The sequence below is a fragment of the Salmo salar genome, unplaced genomic scaffold (assembly GCF_905237065.1).
Source record: "Salmo salar unplaced genomic scaffold, Ssal_v3.1, whole genome shotgun sequence".
NCBI classification, from domain to species: domain Eukaryota; kingdom Metazoa; phylum Chordata; class Actinopteri; order Salmoniformes; family Salmonidae; genus Salmo; species Salmo salar.
Window position 1 is genome coordinate 210,500 of NW_025550937.1, and position 23,186 is coordinate 233,685.

At 42.4% G+C, this 23,186-nt stretch overlaps 1 long non-coding RNA gene across 1 annotated transcript; it reads left to right on the forward strand.

The window, feature by feature from the left end:
* Positions 1-19,766: 19,766 nt before the first annotated feature.
* Positions 19,767-21,401, forward strand: LOC123740291 (uncharacterized). The gene is made up of 2 exons (XR_006768284.1): positions 19,767-19,860; positions 21,297-21,401. It is a non-coding gene; the product is annotated as an uncharacterized lncRNA (long non-coding RNA).
* The last annotated feature ends 1,785 nt before the right edge of the window (positions 21,402-23,186 follow it).

The window sequence follows — 23,186 nt, forward strand, 5'->3', positions numbered from 1 at the left end:
CATGGACAAAGCAAAAGCAGACAAGAGAGACCCCTACCTCAGTCTCCTTGAATACCGCAACACTCCAGTTGACAACTTCAGATCACCAGCCCAGCTGTTGATGAGCCGCAGACTTCGCTCAACCCTTCCCAGCACCAACCAGCAGCTGCAACCTGAGGTTGTCAGCTACAAGGAAATGCATGAAAAACGTGCACAGAGACAACAACAACAAAAGCGATACTACGACAGGTCAGCTAGACCACTGCCACCACTGATCGACGGAGAGTCAGTTAGAATCCAGGAGCATGGCCTCTGGAAACCAGCAGTCGTCATCCAGCCAGCTGACACTGAACGTTCATATCACGTCCGCACAGCAGAAGGAGCAGTGTACCGCCGCAATCGTCGTCACTTACTGAACACAAAAGAACAACACACTGATGAGATGAACTGTTCCCCTGAAAGAGAACGTGATGGACTAAACACACACACAGCACAACATACACCACACTTACCTGCAACACCACAAGAGCTGTTGACTGACACAGAAGCATGCTCAACATCATATCGCACAAGGTCAGGAAGAGAGGTCAAGCCCAGAGCTGTCCTCGACCTGTGAAATGTCAAAGGGTGTAGGCGGATCGCTGCCCTAAAAGCGTTCCAGACTGTAAACTTGTTATTGAAAGTTCACTTGACATGCTTTGGTATTGTATTTGTTTCAAATGTTAAGATGTCATTTCTACAGTGAAAGCTGAGTTGCTGAGCATCCCTTGTTTGAAAAGTTGGATCATTGTTTCAGAGTCTATGTTGATTCAGTTGGTGTATTATGCAATATAAATGGTTACTTACCTTGAGTTCAAACTACAGAGCATGTATCCAAAAGAAAAGCTTAGAATATGTAAAACATTTGTATTTTGTTTAAAAGAAGGGGGATGTAATATTCATATGTGAATACATACTGAATTATAATTGGATGCATTTTACCGCCGTATCATACTGTGCGGTGATTGGTTAAGACCACCCAGACGGTTAGGTCATGGGCAGTTGATCGTGGTTGGAGATAGGCTAACATGTAGTTGTAGCTAGTTAATAAAGAGTTATGTTAAGAAACATCCTGTAGTTCTGCGTTTTATTATTTTGTACAAAGTGTACAAAACAAAACATGGTGTCAGAAGTGGGATTAGAAGTAGAAGCTAGTGACTTTTAGGATTCTATAGACAGAAAAAGGAGAAAAAAATAGTACGATTGTATATTATTATTTAGAAATACGTGTTTTTTCTTGTTTTTAATTGTTGACAGCCAGTAGACACCATGATTATATTGTAGAAGGTGAAGCATTGTAGTTGATTATAATGTGAAATGGAAGTTGTTTTCTGTTGATGGTGAGCAAACTTGTCCAACAAAATATAGGATATATTTGTTGTCTTAAGGGGGAAGGTGTTACAGGCTTTGGTTTTTCCATTTATGTTTTGAGGTTGGACTTTAGCACGTCTAGCTCGTTAGCACGTCTAGCTCGTTAGCACGTCTAGCTCGTTAGCACGTCTAGCTCGTTAGCCCGTCTAGCTCGTTAGCACGTAGGACGCACTGGTTGGTGTCACCTCGTTAGTCAGTATGTGTTACACCTGTGCTGGCTTGTCCATCTCGTTAGTGGGAAGGTGTTTCACCTGAGCTGGTCCAGGTTCTATTTAAGAGTGTCTGGCCCAGTGCTCCAGTTGTCTTGATACATGTGGAGAGTCAACACCTTTAGTTGCTCCACCTTTTTGGTTTGCTTCCTGTCTTTAAGTTTGGTGTGGGATTTTCTTTTGTTTTCCTCTTCTTGGGCAGATTTAGTGGGTCTCATGGTGGGTGTCTTTTAGGTCCCAGTTGTTGTTACTAGTCAACTTCCAGTGGACACCCCCATAGTGTCTTTCAGAGCCCCTCCTAAAAAACAAGTTATATTTTGGGTTGGATGTTGCATCCAATTAATATTTTAATCAATGGCATTTCCTTACAATGCTCATTAGTCTTTCAGTTGTTATTATTGTTTTTTATCCTCATATTTGTGTACTAAATGTTTATTTTCATAGTTTTTTCCTGTGAAGCCATTGTGTTGCATCCATGTCTGACATGTGCTGTATAAATAAAGCTTGATTTGATTTGAACACATTGTAAAACAAATTTACCCAATGACTGACCAATCAACAAACTATTGGTCCACCTTAGTATGAAAAACCGTATCAATCACTCTTTTCCAGCCTGCTGAAGGCGTAGTGGAGTGGTAAACACCACCCCCGGCTCTACCAGGGGCTTGAGGTGGTCTCCCACAGCTCTGATTATGTCATGTTCTGTGGCCTTGCTGTTCCATTTCTGACTGTCCCTGCAACACAGAAACACATTTAGTCATATTATATAAAACACTCAAAGTAATGGATATGGAGCATCTAGGGCCTCAGTTACAACTGGCACCTAAATGTGACTTCTGATCACTCCAAGCTGCATTAGGTTCAGATCTACCAGGATGGGCTTTTGACATAGTCTGGATGCAGTCCAGCCATTGAATATGCATAAGCAATGTAAAGATATGCTGGGAAAAGTACATTTTACACAAATGACCTTCATAAATCAAATGTTGTTGGTCACATACAGGTGTTCAGCAGATGTTATTGCGGGTGTAGCGAAATGCTTGTCCACAACAAATACCTAATACACACAAATCTAAGTAAAGGAATGGAATTAGGAATATATAAATATATGGATAAACAATGTCAGAGCAGCATAGACTGAGATACAGTTAATACATATGAGATGAGAAATGATATGTAAACATTATTAAAGTGACTAGTGTTCCATTTATTAAAGTGGCCAATGATGTCAAGTCTATATGTAGGCTGCAGCCTCTCTGTGCTGTTTAACAGTCTGATGGCCTTGAGATAGAAGCTGTTTTTCAGTCTTTCGGTCCCAGCTTTGATGCACCTGTACTGATATCGCCTTCTGAATGATAGCGGGTGAACAGGCAGTGGCTCAGGTGGCTCGGGTAATAACAAAAAACATGTATGTATGCCTAAGGGGAAATTCACTTTCATACAGCTTAAAGGGGTGAGAAATTACACCGATATCAGTGGACAATTTGCACTAATTTAAATAAATATAGATGATGGAACATATTCCCTTTTGCTGATGTGATGAACCGCTAAGGGGACATAAATATTTACCATCTAAACCATGTGTGACCTCTCACCTCTCTGGCTGTAGAAGTGTTCTGCCTAACCAGTCCCTCAACAGCTCTCTGACTGAGCTCCACCCTCACTGGGTCTTCAGAGGAGAGGAAGGCTGAGGAGGGATGGAAGGATGAATGGATCAGTCACTCAATAAAGTGTAGAGCTGCTGTCTATGCTGTCTGACAAAATCACAATTTTAGTAGTTCGTTAAAGTAAATAACGCTTTATGACTGCTGAATACCAACTATTAAATCACTTAGGGTTTAGGGTAGGGATGTCCCAAGGATCCCAGATAGCATTGACCATTGTGCATTCTTCTGTCTCTTTTACATAGCAGGTGATGGGTTCTGACTTCTGAACTTGAAAATATTAAATATCCTTATTATGTGAAATTGAATGAAACAATGTATGTTGATGCTGATATGATGTACAATATTCCATGATGTTTCTATATGATAACAATAGAGTAATATATTTAATATGTCATATACTATTTTTAACAGTTTCACTAATTAATTTTAATTAACTTAATCATTATGATTCAACATCAGTTCACCGTCTCACCTCATACTGTATTGGAGCAGCAGCAGCTGACTGCCCAGTTCAACATCAGTTCACCGTCTCACCTCATACTGTATTGGAGCAGCAGCAGCTGACTGCCCAGTTCAACATCAGTTCACCGTCTCACCTCATACTGTATTGGAGCAGCAGCAGCTGACTGCCCAGTTCAACATCAGTTCACCGTCTCACCTCATACTGTATTGGAGCAGCAGCAGCTGACTGCCCGGTTCAACATCAGTTCACCGTCTCATCTCATACTGTATTGGAGCAGCAGCAGCTGACTGCCCAGTTCAACATCAGTTCACCGTCTCACCTCATACTGTATTGGAGCAGCAGCAGCTGACTTGATCGTTGATACTAATCATCATGTTTGAATCTGAGAGTAAATAGAGCCGACTACACTCTAAAAATGACGGGTTCAACTGGAGTTGTTCTCAGATCCCCTAAGAACCGTAGGGTTCTTGGTCAATGAAAAACAGCCACAAAAGGTTCTTCAAAGAACTTGTTAGAAGGTGGGTTCATCGAGGAACCTCCATTGTTGCTGGACTGTGTTTTAGTACTATATCTCTTTACACAATGATGAAAATAATCATGGCCTCTAAACCTTCAAGCTGCATACTGGACCCTATTCCAACTAAACTACTGAAAGAGCTGCTTTCTGTGCTTGGCCCTCCTATGTTGAACATAATAAACGGCTCTCTATCCACCGGATGTGTACCAAACTCACTAAAAGTGGCAGTAATAAAGCCTCTCTTGAAAAAGCCAAATCTTGACCCAGAAATTATAAAAAACTATCGGCCTATATCGAATCTTCCATTCCTCTCAAAAATTTTAGAAAAAGCTGTTGCGCAGCAACTCACTGCCTTCCTGAAGACAAACAATGTATATGAAACGCTTCAGTCTGGTTTTAGACCCCATCATAGCACTGAGACTGCACTTGTGAAGGTGGTAAATGACATTTTAATTAGATCTTAGTGCTGCTTTTGATACCATCGATCACCACATTCTTTTGGAGAGATTGGAAACCCAAAATGGTCTACATGGACAAGTTCTGGCCTGGTTTAGGTCTTATCTGTCGGAAAGATATCAATTTGTCTCTGTGGATGGTTTGTCCTCTGACAAATCAACTGTAAATTTCGGTGTTCCTCAAGGTTCTGTTTTAGGACCACTATTGTTTTCACTATATATTTTACCTCTTGGGGATGTCATTCAAAAACATAATGTTAAATTTCACTGCTATGCGGATGACACACAGCTGTACATTTCAATGAAACATGGTGAAGCCCCAAAATTGCCCTCGCTAAAAGCCTGTGTCTCAGACATAAGGAAGTGGATGGCTGCAAACTTTCTACTCTTAAACTCGGACAAAACAGAGATGCTGTTCTAGGTCCCAAGAAACAAAGAGATCTTCTGTTGAATCTGACAATTAATCTGGATGGTTGTACAGTCGTCTCAAATAAAACTGTGAAGGACCTCGGCGTTACTCTGGACCCTGATCTCTCTTTTGAAGAACATATCAAGACTGTTTCAAGGACAGCTTTTTTCCATCTACGTAACATTGCAAAAATCAGAAACTTTCTGTCCAAAAATGACGCAGAAAAATTAATCCATGCCTTTGTTACTTCTAGGTTGGACTACTGCAATGCTCTACTTTCCGGCTACCCGGATAAAGCACTAAATAAACTTCAGTTAGTGCTAAATACGGCTGCTAGAATCCTGACTAGAACCAAAAAAATTGATCATATTACTCCAGTGCTAGCCTCCCTACACTGGCTTCCTGTTAAGGCAAGGGCTGATTTCAAGGTTTTACTGCTAACCTACAAAGCATTACATGGGCTTGCTCCTACCTATCTTTCCGATTTGGTCCTGCCGTACATACCTACACGTACGCTACGGCCTCCTAATTGTTCCTAGAATTTCTAAGCAAACAGCTGGAGGCAGGGCTTTCTCCTGTAGAGCTCCATTTTTATGGAATAGTCTGCCTATCCATGTGAGACGCAGACTCAGTCTCAACTTTTAAGTCTTTACTGAAGACACATCTCTTCAGTAGGTCCTATGATTAAGTGTAGTCTGGCCCAGGGGTGTGAAGGTGAACGGAAAGGCTGGAGCAACGAACCGCCCTTGCTGTCTCTGCCTTGCTGGTTCCCCTCTTTCCACTGGGATTCTCTGCCTCTAACCCTTTTACAGGGGCTGAGTCACTGACTTACTGGTGTTCTTCCATGCCGTCCATGGGAGGGGTGCGTCACTTGAGTGGGTTGAGTCACTGACGTGGTCTTCCTGTCTGGGTTGGCGCCCCCCCCCCCTTGGGTTGTGCCATGGCGGAGATCGTTGTGGGCTATACTCGGCCTTGTCTTCGGACGGTGAGTTGGTGGTTGTAGACATCCCTCTAGTGGTGTGGGGGCTGTGCTTTGGCAAAGTGGGTGGGGTTATATCCTGCCTGTTTGGCCCTGTCCGGGGGTATCATCGGATGGGGCCACAGTGTCTTCTGATCCCTCCTGTCTCAGCCTCCAGTATTTATGCTGCAGTAGTTTATGTGTCGGGGGCTAGGGTCAGTCTGTTACATCTGGAGTATTTCTCTTGTCTTATCCGGTGTCCTGTGTGAATTTAAATATGCTCTCTCTAATTCTCTCTTTCTCTCTTTCTGTCTTTCTCTCGGAGGACCTGAGCCCTAGGACCATGCCTCAGGACTACCTGGTATGATGACTCCTTGCTGTCCCCAGTCCACCTGGCCGTGCTGCTGCTCCAGTTTCAACTGTTCTGCCTGCGGCTATGGAACCCTGACCTGTTCACCGGACGTGCTTGTTGCACCCTCGACAACTACTATGATTATTATTATTTGACCATGCTGGTCATTTATGAACATTTTAACATTTTGACCATGTTCTGTTATAATATCCACCCTGCACAGCCAGAAGAGGACTGGCCACCCCTCATAGCCTGGTTCCTCTCTAGGTTTCTTCCTAGGTTTTTGGCCTTTCTAGGGAGTTTTTCCTAGGGGAGTTTTTCCTAGCCACCGTGCTTCTTTCACATGCTTTGCTTGCTGTTTGGGGTTTTAGGCTGGGTTTCTGTACAGCACTTTGAGAATATCAGCTGATGTACAAAGGGCTATATAAATAAATTTGATTTGATTTAGTCAGGTTATAGTGATGACTGGCTCCCTCCCTCTAGTCAGGTTATAGTGATGACTGGCTCCCTCCCTCTAGTCAGGTTATAGTGACGACTGGCTCCCTCCCTCTAGTCAGGTTATAGTGATGACTGGCTCCCTCCCTCTAGTCAGGTTATAGTGATGACTGGCTCCCTCCCTCTAGTCAGGTTATAGTGATGACTGGCTCCCTCCCTCTAGTCAGGTTATAGTGATGACTGGCTCCCTCCCTCCCTCTAGTCAGGTTATAGTGATGACTGGCTCCCTCCCTCTAGTCAGGTTATAGTGATGACTGGCTCCCTCCCTCTAGTCAGGTTATAGTGATGACTGGCTCCCTCCCTCTAGTCAGGTTATAGTGATGACTGGCTCCCTCCCTCTAGTCAGGTTATAGTGATGACTGGCTCCCTCTAGTCAGGTTATAGTGATGACTGGCTCCCTCCCTCTAGTCAGGTTATAGTGATGACTGACCCCCTCTAGTCAGGTTATAGTGATGACTGGCTCCCTCCCTCTAGTCAGGTTATAGTGATGACTGGCTCCCTCCCTCTAGTCAGGTTATAGTGATGACTGGCTCCCTCCAGTCAGGTTATAGTGATGACTGGCTCCCTCTAGTCAGGTTATAGTGATGACTGGCTCCCTCTAGTCAGGTTACAGTGACGACTGGCTCCCTCTAGCCAGGTTATATTGATGACTGGCTCCCTCCAGTCAGGTTATAGTGATGACTGGCTCCCTCTAGTCAGGTTATAGTGATGACTGGCTCCCTCTAGTCAGGTTATAGTGATGACTGGCTCCCTCTAGTCAGGTTATAGTGATGACTGGCTCCCTCCAGTCAGGTTATAGTGATGACTGGCTCCCTCCCTCTAGTCAGGTTATAGTGATGACTGGCTCCCTCTAGTCAGGTTATAGTGATGACTGGCTCCCTCTAGTCAGGTTATAGTGATGACTGGCTCCCTCCAGTCAGGTTATAGTGATGACTGTCTCCCTCCCTCTAGTCAGGTTATAGTGATGACTGGCTCCCTCCAGTCAGGTTATAGTGATGACTGGCTCCCTCTAGTCAGGTTATAGTGACGACTGGCTCCCTCTAGTCAGGTTATAGTGACGACTGGCTCCCTCTAGTCAGGTTATAGTGATGACTGACTCCCTCCAGTCAGGTTATAGTGATGACTGGCTCCCTCCCTCTAGTCAGGTTATAGTGATGACTGGCTCCCTCCCTCTAGTCAGGTTATAGTGATGACTGGCTCCCTCTAGTCAGGTTATAGTGATGACTGGCTCCCTCCCTCTAGTCAGGTTATAGTGATGACTGGCTCCCTCCCTCCATTCAGGTTATAGTGATGACTGGCTCCCTCCCTCCAGTCAGGTTATAGTGATGACTGGCTCCCTCTAGTCAGGTTATAGTGATGACTGGCTCCCTCTAGTCAGGTTATAGTGATGACTGGCTCCCTCTAGTCAGGTTATAGTGATGACTGGCTCCCTCTAGTCAGGTTATAGTGATGACTGGCTCCCTCCCTCTGGTCAGGTTATAGTGATGACTGGCTCCCTCCCTCTAGTCAGGTTATAGTGATGACTGGCTCCCTCCCTCTAGTCAGGTTATAGTGATGACTGGCTCCCTCCCTCTAGTCAGGTTATAGTGATGACTGGCTCCCTCCCTCTAGTCAGGTTATAGTGATGACTGGCTCCCTCCCTCTAGTCAGGTTATAGTGATGACTGGCTCCCTCCCTCTAGTCAGGTTATAGTGATGACTGGCTCCCTCCCTCTAGTCAGGTTATAGTGATGACTGGCTCCCTCCCTCTAGTCAGGTTATAGTGATGACTGGCTCCCTCCCTCTAGTCAGGTTATAGTGATGACTGGCTCCCTCCCTCTAGTCAGGTTATAGTGATGACTGGCTCCCTCCCTCTAGTCAGGTTATAGTGATGACTGGCTCCCTCCCTCTAGTCAGGTTATAGTGACGACTGGCTCCCTCCCTCTAGTCAGGTTATAGTGATGACTGGCTCCCTCCCTCTAGTCAGGTTATAGTGATGACTGGCTCCCTCCCTCTAGTCAGGTTATAGTGATGACTGGCTCCCTCCCTCTAGTCAGGTTATAGTGATGACTGGCTCCCTCTAGTCAGGTTATAGTGATGACTGGCTCCCTCTAGTCAGGTTATAGTGATGACTGGCTCCCTCCCTCTAGTCAGGTTATATTGATGACTGGCTCCCTCCCTCTAGTCAGGTTATAGTGATGACTGGCTCCCTCTAGTCAGGTTATAGTGATGACTGGCTCCCTCCCTCTAGTCAGGTTATAGTGATGACTGGCTCCCTCCCTCTAGTCAGGTTATAGTGATGACTGGCTCCCTCCCTCTAGTCAGGTTATAGTGATGACTGGCTCCCTCCCTCTAGTCAGGTTATAGTGATGACTGGCTCCCTCCCTCTAGTCAGGTTATAGTGATGACTGGCTCCCTCCCTCTAGTCAGGTTATAGTGATGACTGGCTCCCTCCCTCTAGTCAGGTTATAGTGATGACTGGCTCCCTCTAGTCAGGTTATAGTGATGACTGGCTCCCTCCCTCTAGTCAGGTTATAGTGATGACTGGCTCCCTCTAGTCAGGTTATAGTGATGACTGGCTCCCTCCCTCTAGTCAGGTTATAGTGATGACTGGCTCCCTCCCTCTAGTCAGGTTATAGTGATGACTGGCTCCCTCCCTCTAGTCAGGTTATAGTGATGACTGGCTCCCTCCCTCTAGTCAGGTTATAGTGATGACTGGCTCCCTCCCTCTAGTCAGGTTATAGTGATGACTGGCTCCCTCCCTCTAGTCAGGTTATAGTGATGACTGGCTCCCTCCCTCTAGTCAGGTTATAGTGATGACTGGCTCCCTCCCTCTAGTCAGGTTATAGTGATGACTGGCTCCCTCCCTCTAGTCAGGTTATAGTGATGACTGGCTCCCTCCCTCTAGTCAGGTTATAGTGATGACTGGCTCCCTCCAGTCATTTGTGTGTTTAAATTATTTAATCAAACAGCTTAAAGCATCAGACAAGTTCAGTACATATAGTTGATTTTATTAAAACACATGGGGTGATTGGTAGAAAGAACATATGACTCTTGGTTGACCAAGATGTATTTTAGTTGGGGACAGCACTAGAACATGATGTTGGGGCTCCCGAGTGGCGCAGCGGACACTGCATCTCAGTGCTTGAGGCTTCACTACAGACACCCTGGTTCAAATCCAGGCTGTATCACAACCGGCCGTGATTGGGAGTTCCATAGGGCGGCGCACAATTGGCCCAGCGTTGTCCGGGGTAGGAAGTCATTGTAAATAAGAATTTGTTCTTAACTGACTTGTCTAGTTAAATAAAGGTTACATTTAAATACATTTAAAAAATAGAGTTTCATGACAAACCATTTTTTACAAATCCGGCAAGGCACCAATTTTGAGAAGGGTTTAAAACAAAGGTTTCAAACCAATTCATGAATGTAATTGAATCTAGGTATGTCTTGCCTTTAATGTAATGGCATGAAAAACAATTGGCTGAATATTATACAATGACTTAACAGCTCTAATAATTTGCCTCCACAGGAAATCTACACTGGCAATTCTAGAATATACTATATAGCCCAGAAACCTGGTTAAACTATCATTATGACATCCTGGATGGATTCTAGAATATACTATATAGCCTAGAAACCTGGTTAAACTATCATTATGACATCATGGATGAATTCTAGAATATACTATATAGCCTAGAAACCTGGTTAAACTATCATTATGACCTCATGGATGAATTCTAGAATATACTATATATCCTAGAAACCTGGTTAAACTATCATTATGACATCAGGGATGAATTCTAGAATATACTATATAGCCTAGAAACCTGGTTAAACTATCATTATGACATCATGGATGAATTCTAGAATATACTATATAGCCTAGAAACCTGGTTAAACTATCATTTTGACATCATGGATGAATTCTAGAATATACTATATAGCCTAGAAACCTGGTTAAACTATCATTATGACATCATGGATGGCCAGTCTTTGTATTCATAGTGTAGTGAATTCAGGGGGTTGTCCTGAGCTGAACTCAATCCTGGGTCCAGTGACTGTCAAGCCAACACCTTATAACTGTTACGCCAAGATGTCTGAACTTCTTGACGAGGTCACTAAGTTTTGGGCTACAATAGCGTTCTCTATGAATGTGAGAGTGGTTACAATTCTCCAGCTCCCATCCCTCAGCTGTTCACCAAACCAAGTCTCTGAGCAGCCATTTTGTTTCTGTTTTAAAACTAGGTTGTCCCTTTAAAAAAGCCACACAATCAATCAACCAACCTGCAGTCCAAACAATAACAGAGCTTTAATTCCACCACTGTTTTGGTAATAAGATGATGATGGGGCTGGAGAAATGTAACTAGTCTCAAATTCATAGACTGACCTATGGATGCAAGGACTGACCATCCATAATATCAACATTATAGTTTTAACCATGTTGAGGCTATACAGTGTTGATTTACATTGTTTCTGAACATTGGAGTAAAAAAGCTTATTTGGGGTTCTGATGGACCCTGGTTGAACTAAGCTCATGAGACATGTGTTATATTCTTCAAGAATCAATGGCTATAAATTAATAATTTAAAAAGTCTAAATATAGATGTAGCAATTTAATATTTCCCCTTTAACACCAAACATCAGATCAACAACTACAGAGTTTGTGCCTCTGTATTTAAGACAGTACTTACTAGTGTTAATCAGGGAACGGTTTCTCAAAACCATCTTATGGCTAAGTTCACCGTTAGAACCATTGGACGCCTTAAGATGCGTTTGGGAAACCGGGCCCAGATGTCCAGTTTCCTCCTCTATCGATGTAACAGTCATCTCCCCCTCTTCCTCTTTCACTCCATAAACTGCATCCTCCTCTTCTTTTACTGTAACATCCTCCTCCTCTTTCACTCTGAACGCGTCTTTTTCTTCTTTCACAGTAACGGCCTCACCCTCTACTTCTTGTTTTACTGTGATGTCCTCCTCTTCATTAGCAGGAGAGTAGCTCAGTGACCGCATGGTCGGAGATGTTAGCTAGCTAGGCTAATGCTAACTTAACCAGCCCGCTAGCTGAATAATAACAACAACACCGTAAATATGAAATTAAATCGGATAACTAACTAGACGACAGAAGTGGGTTTAAAACACAGTGGCTAATATACACTAAAGCGTCTAATGAGCTTTATCGGTTCGGCTATTTTGTCTAGCAAGCTACCGGGGTGGCTGACGAACTGTTGCTACTGTTGAAAGAAGCGTTCCGTCCACTACATTATACGTCACACCAACAGCATTACCTTAAATTCCCACACCGCTATCTGCTGACTGGAGTGGGTAACGCAGTTGAGTAAAATGTTTATTTAATTTTCAGACAAAAGTTAAAGGGTAGGAATCCGGGACGTCGATAGGCTTAAATATTCATTAGCCTAAATATTCATTAGGGACATCGCTGGTACTAAAATATTAATTAGCCCCCCCCTAAATAAATCAATATCAGTCAATATATTTTTTCTGTGATTTATTTTTTTCGTCAACCGTTCCATCGCATCTTAAACTTTTTATGGGGCCGCACTAGGACCGGGGGAGGCTGCTGCTGCACTAGTGACTGTTAGAATTTCTTCAGTAAAGATGGTGGACAGTGTAATAAAGATAATCTAACGTTTTACCTAATGATATATAAGGAGGGCATTTGCACAACATGTTTCACAACAGCACACAACAAAATTCCAGAGACATATTGAGCGACCAACTGATACCAATCACGACCACACCCAGAGACAGATGGCTGACTTAAGCCCTAGCCACACGAACTGACCACTGGTGTAAAGAACAACATTCCATGAATATCGCAAGCACCCAGACACGAATTACCAGAAATACACACACACACACTTAGGTGTGTTGGACTCCGAGGACAAAGGACACTGCCAAGGGCCAATGGGAAGTGGACACCACCTGGAGAGTGGACCGTCCCTCCACTCATCGACCAGTCAGGAGAGCGGACCTACTAGACTCAACGTCAACACACTGTTATTTCATTGTATAAATTGGATGTACACTATGTTTCGGGGCTCTCTTCTGCTTGTTCCCTATGAGCTAAACGAAGGAGTCCGTGCACGCTCAGCCAAATATCTTTGTCTCATAATAAACTGCCTTACTATAAACTGAATCAACCCGGTCAAGCGTCTTGACTTGTCTCCTTCTCAAATAATTGATCATCAACAAAATTGGTAGCAGAGGATGGTTTCATACTTCTGAAATTCGGTCCATTAATGGTTGATGTGAGAGGAGACAAGTCCGGGACAATCTCGTAAGGACGGGTGACCTGTTCGCAGGAGACATCGGCGATTCTGCCCGCCCCAGGAAACTGATCAACGAGCTCGACTAAATAAGGTAAGCAGAGCCTGTTAAAACAAAATCTGCATATTGTATTATAGTCTCATCCAAATTCTGATCAGTAGTACTGGGCGTGAGTATGAATTGTTGTCGAAATTGTAATAACTGTAATTAAATGTTAAGGCCGAACACAAAGATATTTGACTGAATAGATTTTAAGTTAGTTAAGTCCTGTGTGGACCCGTCCTGTGTGGACCCGTCCTGTGTGGACCCGGCCTGTGTGGCCCATCATTGATAGAATATATCTGTTGACTTGGGGGACGACTGACGTGGCAACCAGTTGAGTCCACCCATATTATTCAGATTAATTAAAAGTAGATAAAGAGTCTGTTTGTAGTCCTGTGTGGACCCGTCCTGTGTGGACCCGTTCTGTGTGGACCCGTCCTGTGTGGACCCGGCCTGTGTGGCCCAATATTGATAGCATAAATCTGTGAGATTCGGGGAATGACTGGTCTGGCCACCCGCTAAAATTCACCCGTATTTTTCAGGTTTATTTAAAGTAAATAAGCAGGCCTGTGTGGCCCCAAATTTTAGGGAAACGACTGTTGGTATGGGGGAGGACTGATTTTGGAATCGGCTGCAATCTACCCATGTCATACAGAAAACTTAAAAAGTGGTAGATTCATTCGGCTGAAAGAAATGAGTATTAGAATAGGTATTGTTTAAACTTATAGAATAGGCTGATTCAGCCTCGTCCCGAATTCAGTAAACTGCATACTGCTCGGTGAGACTTGATAGAAGTGTAGCTCCTTCCGACGCGACACTATAGGTGCAAACCACGTCCCGGATTTCAGTTTATTCTGCCCGGTAGTCTGGGAAGGAGCCATAATTTGCTGACCCGCATATTTGTATTCCTTGCTGCATAATTGTTTATAAATCTGTTCTGATTGTAAGTGTTTGATAAACTGCATTTGTATAAGCCTGATTGAAAGTTTTATAGTTAATTCCGGACTGGTAATTGCAAGTTATTAAGGTCCGTTCCTTGAGACCCCGACCAATTCGAATAAATAAACTGATGTGGCCGCCGTGCCGTGAATATTGCCTGGGAAATTAGACAAGGAATAACACTTTGTTTACGAGGGTGGGGCACAAGAGATAAGTCGCTGGTTCCAACCAGCGACGGGCTAAGTATACAAAGTTAGTGGAATGCGCCACTCAAACCCTTAAGGCTAAATAGCTAAGGTATGTGCAGGTTTGAATATGCCTGGTCCACCAAGGGAGGGAGGTCATATGCCCGCCCTTGATGTACAACAAATTGTAATGTCTGTATGTGAGAAAACTGACGGAACTTTCTGCAGCTCTCTCCACACAGATCCGCAAGGTCAAAGAGGGGGAGCTGTTGGGAGACTCGCCACCACTGAAGGTAAAAGTTGGGGACTGGGTGAGGGTCAAGGTCCACAAGAGAAAGTGGCTGGAACCCAGGTGGACTGGGCCGTACGAAGTGAAGGAAGTTAGTTCACACTCTGTCCAGGTCAAAGGTAAATCAGGAGCACCTTGGCAACACCTTACACATTGCACTCCAGCCCCAACCCCTTCCAGAACTTTGACTGAAACCAGGGCCGATTTGCGCGCCCTACATAAATTCGATTCCAACCACTGAAACCTTAGTTGGGGAAAATGGGACAATGGCTTCCGTTTCCACGACCTAAGGCACCACGCCCAGGGTCGGGGTACATCCCTCCCTGGGAGAGGCTGGGGATATCAGCTCCCCTGTTTGTTATTTTTGTGAGTGTACACTACTAGGCTGATCACCACCGCTATTGACCCTGGTCAGGCAGATAGGGGCCTAATGTTTCCTTTGCTTCAGGTGGAAGACACTGAACCCGAGTATGCATTCGAATAGTTTAGTTTTCACGCCTGCCACGCGGGAGGCCCGGGTTCGGATCCCAGCCCATGCACCAGGGGACTAAAATGTAAGAAGATATGTTTTGCCTGGAGAGATACGGTTGCTAGCGTTTGTTTAAGATATAAATGTAACGTTTTGATAGCTTGATTAGTTTAAATTGAAAGGCTAACTAATTAGAAAATAATAGCAAGGGAATTTTGATATAATACGTTGTCTGTTGCTGGAAATGGCATACAGAGAAAGAGTTGAATGATGTTATTTTTATAAGTATGGCGATTTAAATGTTACTTTTAAAGTCTTGGATATTTCATAAATGTGAAGCTGGTTATTGATTCTTGGTTTGAATGTTTAGGTAACACCAGTGCATTAGAAAAGGAAGTTTATGTATTTAAACATTATACTCTGTTTCCATTACGTGGAAAAATGTCAAGTCATTAAAGTGAATTACAGGTGGAGTTAATTTTATAATTAACTGGGAAGGTGCACATTAAACACAGTTGTGTATAATGGCGGGGTATTCCTAGCAAACAGAATGGGCCGGTTTGCAGACAAACTGAAAGGGTTTTAGGGTTTTAAGCAATCTTGGGTCAAATTGGTTAAATAGTATGTTAAAATATGGGGTTTCATAGATTGAAGTACAGTATTGTATCCAAGGGTAGCGCATGTTCAACTAAGTTTAAAACTAATGATTGGGGGAGTACAATGGAAGTATAAGCATTTTTAGGTTTTGTTTGTAGTTAACTTTTGGGTTTCTGAATCGGTGTAGTATGAGGAAATGCTGACCAAGTGGTTATTTTATGGAATATGGAGCGCTTAGCTCTTTGGGGAAAAATTCCTAGGGACAGGATATCTTAAAGGGGTAGACACACATGGCATTTTAAAGTTTTATTTTCTGAGTTTTAATTAAACACGTGAAATTCTTTTGATAGGGAATGTTCTGGGAACTTGAGATACGAAATCTAGATAAGGTTATTAGCTTTCATTTGTCAAATGTAGTAAGAAAGAAAAAACGGTTCTGAAAAGGGGTTATGACTTTTTTGACCCCACTGGTGACTTTTCCTTTTGTGGTCTGATCAGCCGCAATGAAAAGCCATTGGATGGTGAATTTAAGGTCATTTGGGATACTAACTTTAAGGAAACTAGGAGAACTGATAATTATGATGGAGTTAAAGTTCTTAGACACAATTGATAATTTGAACCAATGAGAAGACAAAATGACGAAAAGGGTACAATAATTTTTCTTTGGGGAGTAGTTCAGATTAGTCATTTTGATCTGATTATGTTACGTCAATATCGTTTGATAAGTAGGGGTACTTTTTACATTATCTAGATAAGTTTATTTTCCCTTAGGAAGTCAGCTGTGGTTGTATTTAGTGGAAGAGATTTAACACAACAAGACAGTGGAATTAATATAATAGTAATATTATATTTTGTTGATAAAACAGGTTAATAATGGTAGACTTAAGCCAACAGGACAGGAATATATGACATCTGTAGGGAATCCAGGATTATTGAGGGTATCGAGATAAATGTAAGTAGCTATGCAATAAGACCATGAGACATTTAGTACTCCCCTGCACTGCTGAGACCTTGATGGGTTGGAAGTAGAAGGAGGAGAGCATAAGCAAGGAAGAGAAGATAAAAGTGAAACAGAAGAATTAGATAACGGTTAGTGAGTGGAGACCAGCATAGTTAAATTATAAACAGGTGAGGACAGAAATAACACTGGAGAGACAGAAAAGACATAAGAATAGAAGATGTTAGGTTGATTTAGTTAGGATATTAATACATGGAGAGACTATCGGCTCCATAGGCATGTATTATAGTTATGATTTTAAGTTATGTTTGGTAAAATTCGCTAGGAAAAGATATGATAATTTAGTTGAAAGAAGTTGTTCAATCTTAAAGATAGGACACTTGATAGAGAAATGCACAGGGTAGCTAAGGATGAATGCCCCAGGGAGAATTGTACATGTGGTATATGAAAGGGGGCAATCCTACAAGAGAAGGGCTGACATAAGGATAATTTACTAACCTTACAAAAGACATTGTTAACCTCTATGGGACCGGCGGGACGAATTCGTCCCACCTACGTAACATCCACTGCCAGCCTGTGGCGCGATTTTCAAAATCTTCAAAATCCTATTACTTCAATTTCTCAAACATATGACTATTTTACAGCCATTTAAAGATAAGACTCTCGTTAATCTAACCACACTGTCCGATTTCAAAAAGGCTTTACAACGAAAGCAAAACATTAGATTATGTCAGCAGAGTACCAAGCCAGAAATAATCAGACACCCATTTTTCAAGCCAGCATATAATGTCACCAAAACCCAGAAGACAGCTAAATGCAGCACTCACCTTTGATGATCTTCATCAGATGACAACCCTAGGACATTATGTTATACAATACATGCATGTTTTGTTCAATCAAGTTCATATTTATATCAAAAACCAGCTTTTTACATTAGCATGTGACGTTCAGAACTAGCATACCCCCCGCAAACTTACGGGGAATTCGCTAACATTTTACTAAATTACTCACGATAAACGTTCACAAAAAGCATAACAATTATTTTAAGAATTATAGATACAGACCTCCTCTATGCACTCGATATGTCCGATTTTAAAATAGCTTTTTGGTGAAAGCACATTTTGCAATATTCTAAGTATATAGCCCAGGCATCACGGGCTCGCTATTTAGACATCCGGCAAGTTTAGCACTCACCATAATCATATTTACTATTATAAAAATGTCATTACCTTTTGTTGTCTTCGTCAGAATGCACACCCAGGACGTCTACTTCAATAACAAATGTTGGTTTGGTCCAAAATAATCCATCGTTATATCCGAATAGCGGCGTTTTGTTCGATGCGTTCCAGACACTATCCGAAATAGTAAAGAAGTGTCGCGGCTTGGCGCAATTCCCGACAATAAAATTCAAAGTATTCAATTGCCGTACGTCGAAGCATGTCAACCGCTGTTTAAAATCAATTTTTACGTCATTTTTCTCGTAGAAAAGCGGTAAAATTCCGACAGGGAATCTCCTTTTCGGCAAACAGAGGAAAAAATCCCAAAGGCGGGGGCGGTCGGGGTCACGCGCATAAGCTAGTGTCTCTTGATGGGCCACTTGAGAAAGGCGATAATGTGTTTCAGCCTGGGGCTGGAATGACGACATTCTGTTTTTCCCGGGCTCTGAGCGCCTATGGACGACGTGGGAAGTGTCACGTTAGAGCAGAGATCCTTAGTAAATGATAGAGATGGCAAAGAAGTTCCAGAAATGGTCAGACAGGCCACTTCCTGTAAAGGAATCTCTCAGGTTTTGACCTGCCATTTGAGTTCTGTTATACTCACAGACACCATTCAAACAGTTTTAGAAAATTTAGGGTGTTTTCTATCCATATGTAATAAGTATATGCATATTCTAGTTACTGAGTAGGAGTGGTAACCAGATTAAATCGGGTATGTTTTTTATCCAGCCGTGTCAATGCTGCCCCCTAGCCCTAACAGGTTAAGAAATGCAGCAAAATTGATACATGGCTTGAGCCATGTATAAATAGGGGGAGTATGGTAGAGCAGGCGATAGAACAGGATAGGATGCTACTAGAACAAAAACATTTTTTGTAGAATGTCCATTCCAACATTTGGAAATGGACTTATTGAACTATTCCGAATTGAGGGGAAGAAGGGGTGTTTAACAATAACAGATAAGTATAGCAAATGGGTAGAAGTGTTCCCAACTTACTTGGTGGACATGATTATGGTAGCTAGAATATTAGGACAAGATATAATCCCTAGTGTTGATACTGGGATCTATCTCTTTAAATGATGGATGACAGTTTAGCTAATCAGGTAGAGCCTATAGAATGCCAGAGTTAGGGAGAATAGAGATACCAGAACAGGTAGACATAGAAGTTAAAGATATACTAGCAGAGCACATGAGAAGACTGTTTGTTAACCAAACCCGTATGTCCAAGATTTTGTGTTCAACAGGTGAATTACAGGAGAAGGTGATTCACTCAATCCAACCAGGAGACTGGGTGTGGATCCAGTCCCTGAGGAGAAAAGACGGGAAGCAGCCCCGTGGGGAAGGCCCATACCAGGTGCTGTTAAACCATTGCCTTTGCCATTAGAAAAGCTGAGAGAGTCACTTGGGTCCACGTTACCCACTGCAAGGAGGTATGTACACATATGACCGCTGCTGATCACACACAGAGTTAGGAGAAGAACCGATACCAACAGGGTCCGGGGGTTACCTCCTTAACGAAGATTCCCTATCCCGACCGTTCATCACTGTGTGTGCTCCTAGAGGTGTGAGTATGGGGTGGTACCAAGCAGAGAGACTAAGGGTAGGAGAGGGTTGACAGTTTTTGGGAAGAGTAGAAACTCTGAGCTGCATCATAGTCTAATCTTTCTGATATATTCAGATCCACCACCTACTGGTACTAAACATAGGTTACCGTTGTCATGGAGAAGAAGTAAAAGATAAACTATATAATACACTGATGAGTGACGTACAGAATAAGGAATCAAAGAAAATCAAGATGTAGAATGTAAGGTAAACATTAAACAATTTCCTGGGGAAGCAGACAACTGTACAGGAATATGGGTTGGCCAGATTGAAGTACTCAGCCAACCCACCTCGGTTCACTTAAATTCCGGATGAATACCAGTGTTATAGATACAAAAATGGCACCGAGAATTAAGATGATTTTAATGGCTGGAAAGGTAATTGTTAACCTGTTGGGTCTAGGGGGCAGCATTTGCACGTCTGGATAAAAAAAATGTACCCGATTTAATCTGGTTACTAATCCTACCCAGTAACTAGAATATGCATATACTTATTATATATGGATAGAAAACACTCTAAAGTTTCCAAAACTGTTTGAATGGTGTCTGTGAGTATAACAGAACTCATTTGGCAGGCAAAACCCTGAGACATTTTCTGACAGGAAGTGGATACCTGATGTGTTGTATTGACTTTAAACCTATCCCATTGAAAAACACAGGGGTTTAGGAATATTTTGGCACTTCCTATTGCTTCCACTAGATGTCACCAGCCTTTACAAAGTGTTTTGAGTCTTCTGGAGGGAGATCTGACCGAACAAGAGCCATGGAACGGTGATGTCCCATTAGACACCTGGCGCGCTAGTTCATGTTGGGTACCCTCGTTCCAATACGTTATAAAAGAGTATGCATTCGTCCACCTTGAATATTATTCATGTTCTGGTTAAAAAGGCCCTAATGATTTATGCTATACAACGTTTGACATGTTTGAACGAACGGAAATATATTTTTCCCCTCGTTCATGACGAGAAGTCCGGCTGGCTTACATCATGTGCTAACGAGACGGAGATTTTTGGACATAAATGATGAGCTTTTTTGAACAAAACTACATTCGTTATGGACCTGTGATACCTGGAAGTGACATCTGATGAAGAGAATCAAAGGTAATGGATTATTTACATAGTATTTTCGATTTTAGATCTCCCCAACATGACGTCTAGTCTGTATCGCAACGCGTATTTTTCTGGGCGCAGTGCTCAGATTATTGCAAAGTGTGATTTCCCAGTAAGGTTATTTTTAAATCTGGCAAGTTGATTGCGTTCAAGAGATGTAAATCTATAATTCTTTAAATGACAATATAATATTTTACCAATGTTTTCTAATTTTAATTATTTAATTTCTGACGCTGACTTGACTGCCGGTTATTGGAGGGAAACGATTTCCTCAACATCAATGCCATAGTAAAACGCTGTTTTTGGATATAAATATGAACTTGATAGAACTAAAAATGCATGCATTGTCTAACATAATGTCCTAGGAGTGTCATCTGATGGAGATTGTAAAAGGTTAGTGCATCATTTTAGCTGGTTTTATGGTTTTGGTGACCCTGTCTTTGACTTGACAAAACATTACACACAACTCTTGTAAATGTACTGTCCTAACATACTCTAAATTTATGCTTTCGCCGTAAAACCTTTTTGAAATCGTAAAACGTGGTTAGATTAAGGAGATGTTTATCTTTCAAATGGTGTAACATAGTTGTATTTTTGAAAAATTTGAATTTTGACATTTATTTGGATTCAAATTTGCCGCTCTTGAAATGCACCTGCTGTTGATGGAGTGCACCACGGGTGGCACGCTAGCGTCCCACCTAGCCCCAAGAGGTTAATATGACTGACTTAGGTTTGAAAGCACAGGAGAAAATGTGTAACCTCATAGCAACTATAACTGATGAAGGGTGGGCTAGTACCAGCAAAGGACGCAGACGACAGAAATTACCACAAAGGGTGGTTAGGAATTGCGCCCTGGGGTTATTGGTCTAACCAGTTCAAGTTAGTCATCAGAGGCCAGTTATAGGAGGCTAAAGTAGGCACAGGAGGAGTTTTGACCAGGATGGGAGTAGCTTTACAAGATGGATGCTATTGGCATCCTCAGGGAAGTTCCAGATGAATACAAAGCTATGAATCAAATATGTGAAGGCTTTAACACTACATTATTTTGGTGGTTAACAATAAATAATAATGGGGATTGAATTAATGACATCTTTTAATCAACAGAGATTCATGAATGAAACAGGGGATGCAGTAAAGAGGTTCTCTGACCAATTATCCGCCACCTCCCTCATGACCTGGTAAAATAGACTGACTCTCGATAGGTTACGGGCAAAGAGGATGGTGTAGGTAGAATGATTAGGTTCATTGCTGTACGTACATTTTTGATAACACAGCTCATGTTTGGGAAATGGAAAAGTGTTGTAAGAACTGTATTATGGGCTGCTTTCACCTGTATGAGTGTGTTTGGGTTGTGTGGTTGTTGTTTGGTCCCGTGTGCGAGAGGTTTAATCACCAGAATTCTAGAGAGATGGATAACGGAGCAGATGGTGAGCTACGGACCGAGTCAAAGTTCAGATCAATGAGACGACAAGTACCTACCGCCGAGCAAGGTGGAGGATTCATTCAAATATGAGGAGCACATGTTAGATTAGACCATCTATTGGGATGCATGAATTAGTTTGAATTTGTGTGAAATTTCTGAATCCAATCAAAATAGATGTGTTATAATGTATGTGAAATATCTAGCAAAACGGGTGGATTGTAATGGGAATGATATGATTTTAATCCCTATTGAGACTTGACAAGCTATCTGCAGAGATGCAGGGGTGAAGCAGGGGTAGACGAGGGAAATTGGATGAATTTCTTTTTTGGCAAGTACACATCTATGGTGGCTACTGGAATTCGAACCCTAGTACTTGTGGTCCTATTATTGTTTAGTTGTGCTGCCTGTATAATCCCTTGCTTAAGAAAGTCTCTTACAGAAGTTGTCAGAGCAACCGGAATGATGCCTTTGATAGAATTGATCCCGGAAAACACTAAATCCAGCTCTGGGCCAAAGATGGATCTGTCAGAGGACGATCCTTGTTTTACTGTTGAGGAAGTGGTTGAATAAAGCGTATGCACAATAAATTCATATGTATTGAATGTAGTGGCAGGTGGATGTGAAGGTTTTAAGTACTGGGACAAAGATTCTGTCCCACACATGTTAGGTGTAGCCACTGTCGCAAAAAGGCTTTTTATACGTGTTGAGTAATATGTTATGAATTTATCCTGTATACTATTTGTCTTTCCTGATGTGAAGGTTTATAAGGAAATATATAATCATTGAAATGGAGATATACAAATTGTGTTGAGTGACACCCTAGGGGGTGTCAAAAGGGGGACTCTTAAATTTCCCTGAAATTTCTTATTAGAGTATGTTCACACCCCAAGGGGTGTGAAAAGGGGGATTGTTAGGGTTGAACTGGCTATTTGTATGCATAACTTATATAATATACTGGGGACGCTATGCTACAATATTAAGTATATGAACTACGGATAAATCAACTGTTGAAGACAAGAAGAACTACAACCGGCGACAGGAAGTGCGTCACTAGGCTGAGACCAGCCTGCACGCCAACGATAGGAGGAGCAAGTTTAAACCACGCTCCTCCTCCCTCTGACAGGCCAGCATTGAGCAGGAACTATCTCTGTCAGAGTATAAAAGCGAGAACAATAGGA